This window comes from Centroberyx gerrardi, chromosome 3 (genome assembly GCF_048128805.1).
Source record: "Centroberyx gerrardi isolate f3 chromosome 3, fCenGer3.hap1.cur.20231027, whole genome shotgun sequence".
Taxonomy (NCBI): Eukaryota; Metazoa; Chordata; class Actinopteri; order Beryciformes; family Berycidae; genus Centroberyx; species Centroberyx gerrardi.
In genome coordinates, this window is record NC_135999.1 from 16,962,101 (window position 1) to 16,971,189 (window position 9,089).

The window sequence follows — 9,089 nt, forward strand, 5'->3', positions numbered from 1 at the left end:
GTGCAGAACTCAAAACAGTTCTTGGATACTGAGTGCTGCTGTCTGTCTTTGAAATCACCTGAGTCCTGCCAGAGATAATAAAGGAGGTGCCACTGCCATTGATGTCAGAGGGAAGCTACCGGGTCAACAGTAAACATTTGACCTCGGACTTCTTGGCGCGCCCAAGGCCAGTCCAGCAGCTGCTGTTTGATCCACTGCCTCTGCCAGTCCATTACAGTAGAGGAGAATAAAAGCGTTGCACTGGCAGCTCTGTCTTACACCGCATCCAGTGAGAATTTCGGTGCTCTTTCCCCATCCCAACACTGCACTGTTGTTTTTGTTTCATCATGTATCTAAAGGCTCTAAAGGCTGCTATTTGATGGAAACATGGAAGAGGAGCCGAGCTGACCGCAAGCTGTTTCGCACTTCAAAAGAAGCACCGTGCATGTGTGTGTGTGTGTGTGTGAGAGAGAGAGAGAGAGTGATGGAAAGAGATGGAGACAGATAGAGAGAGAACGAGAGAGAGACATGACGAGAAGCAACAAGTGTCTGAATGTTCCAGAATACCCCTCGAAGATGGCCATCTGGGCTGTGCTGATATCAGCTCACCACACACACACACACACACACACACACACACACACACACACACACATAAAACACACGCATAGGTGTCTCCTAGGATGCCGTCTGGTCTGAAAGAGAGAGCTGGTGGTGTGTCCTGTGAACCATTACACACACGCACACGTCGATTACTTCCTAAAAAATGTGTTTCTGTGTGGGTTTGACCATTAAGGAGTCTTCAGTGGCAGACAGCTGGCGATCAATGATGCACTAGTTATCCCTCGTGCACGTGGATGTGCACGGACGTACACCGCGTAAACACAATGGGTAATCATAATTGCTGCACCAGCTTGCACTAATTGATAGAGGACAGCATGCTTATACACACTCACAAACGCACATAGACACAAACACTCACAAACACACACACAAACACACACACACACACACATTAACGCATGCACATAAACAGAAGCCAATCAGGCAGACTGAGAATGTGTCCCCAGAGAGATAGAGCAGCCGGAGAGCAAGGGGGAGAGATGGAGGGGTGGAGAGGAGAGAGAGCGAAGGATGGGAAGGAGGAGAGGAGGAAGAGAGGTTAAATACTCCCTAGAGACAGCTGGTAGTCAGAGCCCTTAGTTCTGTGCACACACCCACACACACACACACACACACACACACACACACACACATACGGTAGGTGAGCAGTGCGTGGCATGCATGAAAACACAAGGTCTGAGAGATTGTTTCCTATTTTTGGGTCTGCTACGTTTTTGTGAATCTTTCTCTCTTCAAAAGGAGCCCCCTCTCCCTCCTTTTCTCTCTCTCTCTCTCATCCTCTCCCTCTCTCTCTCTAACATGCTTGAGCACACACACACACACACACACACACACACACCAGATCTTCAGAGCTCCCTGTGCACCAGCATGTCCCTGTCTTCCACAAACGCTGTGAAAAAAACCCACGAGCTGATCACCATAGCAACACGTTATATATCTTCCAGCAATATTTATCCAACCCAGGGAGGAGGGGGTGGGGGTGGAGGGGTTGGGGGGGGGGACGTGATGCAACTCCTCTAAAAAATCGAACGGTCATTATAGAGGAGGTGCAGATGCGTCCCGCGGCCACGGGGCGGCGGCAGCATCCAGCTCGACGGCATCACTACGCATCACCTCGACCAGTCGTTTTCAATCGTGTGCCACGGAGGGCTGACAGTATGCAGGTTTTCACTCCAACCAAACACTACACCAGCTTATTTCACTAATCAGAAGGTGTGCTGGTGAGTGAAATCAGCTGGTGTAGTGCTTGGTTGGAGAGTGAAAACCTGCATACTGTCGGCTCTCTCCGTGGCACACGGGTGAAAACCACTGGACCAGACAAGAAAGACTGAAAAGTAAAAACCGTTCCAAGGCGTCCTTACGATCTGAAAACATCACCTTCTAATGGGAGGCTGAGTGCACATAAAAAAGAAGAAGATGACTGAGAAAGAAAAGAGAAAGGGAATGAATGGTGGGGCAGAGAGGGAAAGATTGTGAGGTCCTCCTCCTCCCCCAGCATAAAGGATTAGATGTTGCGCTGCTGGCTGCAGAGGGGTTTGGGCTAGATTCTGTGTGTGTGCGCGTGTGTGTGTGTGTGTGTATGTGTGTGATGTGTGTGTGAGAGAGACTGTGTCTGTCTGGGTGTGTTCGCGTGCTCGTGTGTGGGTTTTTTTGGGGGGGGCTCAGGAAGCAGGTTAAGCAAGGGGGAGAGAGAGAGAGAGAGAAGAGAGAAGAAAAGGAGGGAGAGGGGAGTGAAGAGGAGGATGAGAGGAGGGAACAGGATGAAAGGATGTAGGTGAGTCTAGGAGGAGAGGAGGCCTAAATCCTTACTGAGCTCCTAGGAGAGAACAAGGAGAGACACGGAGAGACTAATGATGTGAGAAAAGGGGAAATGTAGAAAGACAGAGAGAAACAGAAAGAGACTGACAGAGAGAGAGAGGGTGTGTGTGTGAGAGAAATATATAGACAGGAGGGGGAGGAAAGTGTAAGTGCTGCACAAGTCACCTTGCTCACAAGTTTATATAAAAACCCAACAGGACCTGACAAGGGTCTGATAGGATCAGCTTTCCTGTAAGTGTTCACTCACTCATATACACACACACACACATGCATACACACACACACACGCACACACACACACACGCTCACACACTCACACAGAGCCCCACTTGCCCTCTCTTCAGTCCCATTACATCTTTCCATACTGTGTGTGCTTGAAGTGATATTTTATTTTGGTAAAACATTTAAATTATTCAGTAGGCTTACCTGGTGTGACTTCATATGCTGACCTGCACAGAACCTCTGTGTGTCAGTCACTGGCACTTAGCCCCACCCCCCACCCCCCACCCCCGGCTCTCTTTTCCGTTAATTTGAAAAAGTGAAAAGAAAGTCAGCCTACAACACAGAAAATAAATATTTAGTTTGAAGCACTTTATTTGGTTTACATTATGTGTTTAAAACATTTCGATTGATTCCAAGTCTCACCTCCGAGCGAGCCTCCCTTGTATGCTGGCAGAAGTTGGGGACACGGGGTTGGACTGGACCCTGTTCAAAACTGCTGCAAGGAATTGTGGGCAGAACCTGCTGGCGGACACTTGCAGAAGCAAAAGCGGGGGCATGGGAGGAGTCTGGCGCAGCTGTGGAAAATGACTTTCAGGCGGCCTCAAAGAGGTTCTCGAAAACCTTTTGGTGACTCACAAAGACAAGGTAGGGCATCGTCCAGGCTGTTCTCAGCAGGGGCTGAAGGGGGAAATGCTGACCTCCAATGGGGACATTGTCTGAAGGTGGAAGCAGTTTCAGGAACTCCTAAACCCGATAGATGCACCCTCTGTTTAGGAGGCAGTGCTGGAAGATTCGGAGGGGTGTAAGTCCTTGACAGAGGTCACTGAGGTAGATTGAAAGCTCCTAAGTGGCGAGGCGCAGGGGGTGGATGAGATTTGTCCCGAAATGCTGAATGCCCTGGATATTGTTGTTGACGTGTCATTGTTGACACGTCTCTTCAATGTTGAGTGGATTTTGCCTTTGGATTGACAGACAGGGGCGGGGGTCCCCATTTAAAAAAAAAAGGGGGGGGGGGGGCTGGAAGGTGTGGTCCAACTATTGAGGAATCACACTTCTTAGCCTCCCTAGGAAAGCCACGTGCTGGAAAGGAGACTCTGACCGATTGTTGAACCTCAGATTCAATAGCAACAATGCAGATTCCTTCCTGGTAACGGAACAGTGGACAAGCTTTTACCCTTGCTCAGATAATCGAGGGGTCATGGGAATTTGCTAATCCTGTCTACATGTGTTCTGTGGATTTGGAAAAGGCTTATGTCCGTGTTCCCTGAGGTATCCTGTGGGAGGTGCTGTGGGAGTATGGGGTGCCAGGGTCACTGCTGCGAGTCATTTTCTCCCTATACACATGTTTGCGTTAAGTCCAGGTCATTCATCGGATTACAGGACTACAGGATGCACCTTGTCCCCTCTCCTATTTATGAAATTCATGGTCAGGATATTGGGGCACAGCTGAGGTCTGGAGGGTGACCAGTTTGGTGATATTAGGGTGGCATCTCAGCTTTTTGCAGATGAAGTCATCCTTCTGGCTTCATCGGACCGTGATCTCTGACGTGCGCTGGAGCGGTTTGCAGCTGAGTGTGATGCAGTTGGGATGAGTATCAGCAACTCCAAGTTGGAGACGAGAAAAGGTGACTTGTCCCATCCAGGTGAGGGGTGAGCAGCTGTCCCAAGTGGAAGAGTTCAGGTACCTTGGGGTCTTAATGACGAGTGAGGGAAAGAAGGATCGTGAGATTGACCACAGGTTAGGTGCAGCAGTAATGCAGCCATTGTATCGGACCATGATGGTAAAGAGAGAGCTGAGCCACAAAGCAAAGCTCTTGATTTACTGGTTGATGAGAATGAGATTGCGGATACAAGCTGCCGGTGGGGCCAGCGACCCTTCGCAGGGTCGCTGGCCCCACTCTTCATGATAGGTGAGGAGTGAGGAGCTCAGCGTTCCAGAGGACCTCAGTAGTTGCTGGGAAAAGGAAGTCTGGGCTGGAAAATGGATGGATGGATGGATGGAAAATTCATTTTACAGCTCCATATAGGGCTTTCTCAATTATCTAACTCTCAGCTATCCAAGTTTGACGTCTTTGAGCCACAATAATTCAAAATACTGTTGTTTTTTTACCACACTGTTTACACATACTTTGTGTACAAGAATACAGTCATTGTTCTTGGCTGAAGAGCTTTGAGCTCTGTCAGTCAATTTGAAAAATTTATAAAATCCCATGTTCTAAGTTTTGGTGGTGCAAGTTTACCTTTGATTACTGAGTGGAGTCAGTCTCTCATGGTTAAACAAAGGGTTTTGTGCTGCGCTGTGGTGCTTAAATTATGTATTACAGCGATGATCTCCCCATCTATAGTTCATGTTTCTAACCTGAACGCTACCCTGCAACTCCACGCTCTGAACACAAGACCTACCAAGCTGGAAACAGACAGCTTTTACTTAACTTTCAAGGTGTGATGAAGATGATCCGTGCACAGCCGCTCTCACTCTGCTAAGCTACACCGCCGCTCTTGTTCCTGTTTTCTTTCTTCCATTATGTTCCTTCATGACAAAAATCTGCTTTCATGTCAAAATGCTGTGAAATGTGCGAGTGTGCGTAAGAGTGCGTGTCGCTACCGCAGTATCAGCCTAATGTTCGCTCTCAGAGTGTGACAAGTGTGTGTTCTGACTGTCAGCTTAAGTTAAAGCCTGAACTTCAGGCCAGTCCGTATGGATGTGTGTGTGTGTGTGTGTGTGTGTGTGTGAGAGAGAGAGAGAGTGAGGCTAGGTTGCTGACGCAGAGTCCACTGGGGCACAGTCTCCATTAGGCTTTTTTAGGAACTGTCATACACAAACACACACACAAACACACACACACACACACACACACACACACACACACACAAATGGTCCAGAGTAAACTTTCAGCAGGTGCAGAACACTCTAAAACAGTGAGGCTTAACCCCTTCTCTCTCTCCTCCCTCCCCCAATTCCCCAAACTCTCTCTCTCTCTCTCCTCTCTCTCTCTCTCTCTCTCTCTCTGTCTCTCTCTCTCTCCGCAGTCGATCCCTAAGATGGCTGTCAGTGACGTCACCAGAGTGGCAGTGGGCTGATGTCAGTGTTTCTGCTGCTGTTACAGGTATGTGACTGACTTCTCTCCCTGATGGCAGGGGGCCAGACGGAGGGAGAGAGAGGTGGAGAGTCAGAAAGTGGAGCGGGAGCCGCCGTCCTCTAATGGAGAAGTCAGGTTCAAATCCTTCAAACCTCTTACGCCTGCTGCTGTTACCATTCAGTATTCTTCCCTTACTCTACCCTCTTTTCTCTCCCTCTATCCAGCAGCTTCTATATCCATTTCTTCCGCTCTCTCTCTCTCTCTCTCTCCTCCTACGCGCGCCCCCTCACCTCTTTTCTCTCGCCGTTTGATCAGTGGAGCAGCATCTCAGCAGGAGTATTTAAGGAAAGAGAACGCTCCCCTGCTTTATTCTCTCTTTCTTCCCCCTCCGTCTTACATCTCACTGTGCTCTCGTTTGCTCCTCTCCCTTATTTTCTCCTCTTTTGACTCACTTTAATATCCCTTCATCACTGCTCTTTCACTCCCTCTATATCTTTTACCATTTTTTTTTTAATTCCAGATCCTCGGAATATAAGATCTAACAGGAACCAACATTTGTGTGCCTGTGTGCGTACATGTGTGTGCATGCACGTGTGTGTGTGTGTGTGTGTGTGTGTGTGTGTGTGTGTGTGTGTGTGTGTGTGTGTAAAAAGAGAGGGTACAGTAGCAGTGTTCAATTACACAGCAGGAGAGTTTCTTCTGAGTCGCTCAAACTAATCTGGCCTGAAGGTGCAGCTCCAGAGACCTCCAGTGTGTGTATGTGTGTGTGTGTGTGTGTGTAATTTGTGTAACTGGTGTAGTGAGTCTATTTCTGTCTCTAGACCTCAAATGTGAGAGTATGTGTGTTCTGTACAGGGTGATCTCATATCAAATTCATAGTTACAGTTACGAAAAGTGATGCACCCTAATTTCGCATGATATTCTAGAAATCGAGTGAAACAGAAGGCGGAGCTCGCATGATTGACAGTTTCACATTAAAATGTTCATTTTCAGCAAAGGTTTTTCTTATTTAACGATGACCAAAACCTTCACCAAACTGTTTTAATTGACTAACATTAACCATAACCTCAGCCAAAGTTTTAGTTTTAGTTTTTAGTTTTAGTTCGGCTGGCCATGCGTACATATAATACAAATCAAGGGTGCATTTTGTAACATGTCATATGAACGTTGTATAATAATGTGTTGGTGTGTGTGTGTGTGTGTATAGGCAGGTTGTTGGGAGTTTGTTTCTCTGCGCTGGATCCCCAGATTGTGGCTCAGGAGACGTTACACAACACAAAATTGTTCATCGGATGCGACAACAATTCTCACAGAGCTGCGGAACGACGCCTGACAGCCTCATACACCTCATCAAGTATTTAATGCAAACTATGTTTCATGCATGACTGTCTATGTTCTGTACGTCTGTGTGTGTGTGTGTGTGTGTGTGTGTGTGTGTGAGAGAGAGTGCGTGTGTAGTTGGTGAACAACTCTTGATCGGAGCAATACACAGGCAGAAGACAGCAGTGCATCCTCTCTCTCTCTCTCTCTCTTTCACACACACACACACACACAGATGAGGCCTCAAGAGTTCAGCTGGCTCTGCCCGTTGCCGTGGGCAGTGAGCCTTTGTGGGCCGTTGCATTGTGGGTATTGTGTCAAGTGTTCGAAGCCAAGGCCGGAAATTGTGAGAGAGAGACAGAGTGAGAGAGAAAGAGAGAGAAACTGCATGTGAGCGAGAGATGGAGCTCAGATGTAGAAGAGAGATCATTTTATTGACGGTAAAACAAAATGGTGGTATTATACGAAATCATCACTGTACATGTGACTTTCCAACTGGTGAAATATGTTCACTTAAATCAGGGATAATGTCCAACAAAGTGTGCGTTAAACCATATTAACAGACATGCGGAGGCAAAGAGCCACACAATGCGAGGCAGAATTACTCGAGGCAGAATTTCACTTTGCATCGCTTCATGTTTGCATTCACTGTGGCGTATAAAACACTTTGAGGTCCTTTATTGCCAAAACTGAAATCCATTACACTTTTGAGAAATGGTGCACAGCAGATATGTATCTAAGAAAGCTACAGGATTCAAATGGGCATCACTGAAATTCATTGAGTGAATTTGCAACGTTTAAATCCAGTTGACACTTTATTGATCCGTGTAGGGAAATGATCTTTACACCTCCACAGGGAGGTCAGAGGTCAGAGGTCAGGTCAGCTACAGGTTAAGCCCCTGGAGCTCGTAGCTGATCAAAGGGCTTAAAACCAAATTAGAGGCAGGTTCCCTTCTCTTCTGGCTTTGTGTCCAGCTGTTAGCAGCAGAACTGCTCTCAGATAATCACAACTGGTTTGGAGCTGCTAGTTTTTAGTTTTGCATTGCAGTAAATTCTACGGTGCAAGGTGATGCTAAAAGTGCATGCACTCATGGTACTGTGTGGCAATTTGGATGAAAGTTTCCACCAAATGGCATGAGATATCGATCATGAGAGCAAAATCCATATGAGCATGAAGCCATAGTGTTATGCTAGAATAGGTAAAGATAAAATATAATAATGTAGGCACTGTTCATGTGGAAACACCCTTAAGAGTGTTCATATGAGAACGTCATTGTGCTGCCATAAAATTGTCATTAGTTTCTGGATCTTCTGCTCAAACTGCCACATATTGTAGAGAAATAGATTTACAATCCTGGAAGAAAAAGAAAAATTACCATCATGAGTTCTGAACTTCTGTTTTCAAGGTTAAGCAATTCAAGCAAATTTACAGTCAGAAGCAAATGATTTTTTTGAGAAGAGATCCTATCCCTCGAACTTCCCATAATTCATTGCGTGAGGCTATTCACGATGAATGCAATTTGCAGTAACACATTCTTACGGCACAATGGCTAATTCTAATTCCTCTGTCCTTTTCTTTCTCAGTCTGTTCATAAATCAACACAACGCCCCATCCCAGTGAGATAAAAATGCTCGACAGGTATTCGCTCACATGATAACAGATTTATCTTCCTGAAAAATGATAATTTTTTGATGACTGCATCTCCTCTGCAGGTTTCATATGGAAATTTCCGGCGGCATAAAGTCGAATCAAGAGTTTTTGACACACTAGGCCTGATCTTTTCAGCAGCACATTACACCAAATAACTTATTCAAGTAAGGATTAGTTTTTGGATTAGTTTAAGGCTGATGAAAAAAATTAAAACAATGTTCTTTGAGGGACTGTGTGGGAGGAATCCCAGCCTAAATCTCTACCCAGTGTGTGAAAACAGTAGAAAACATGTATGGGACCCCGAGGTTTTTTGCCTTTTAGGAAAGGAGCACTGCTTGCTCTCTGTCTCCTGTCAAGCCTCCACTTCAGCTGTTAACTCCCGGTGTGAACACAAC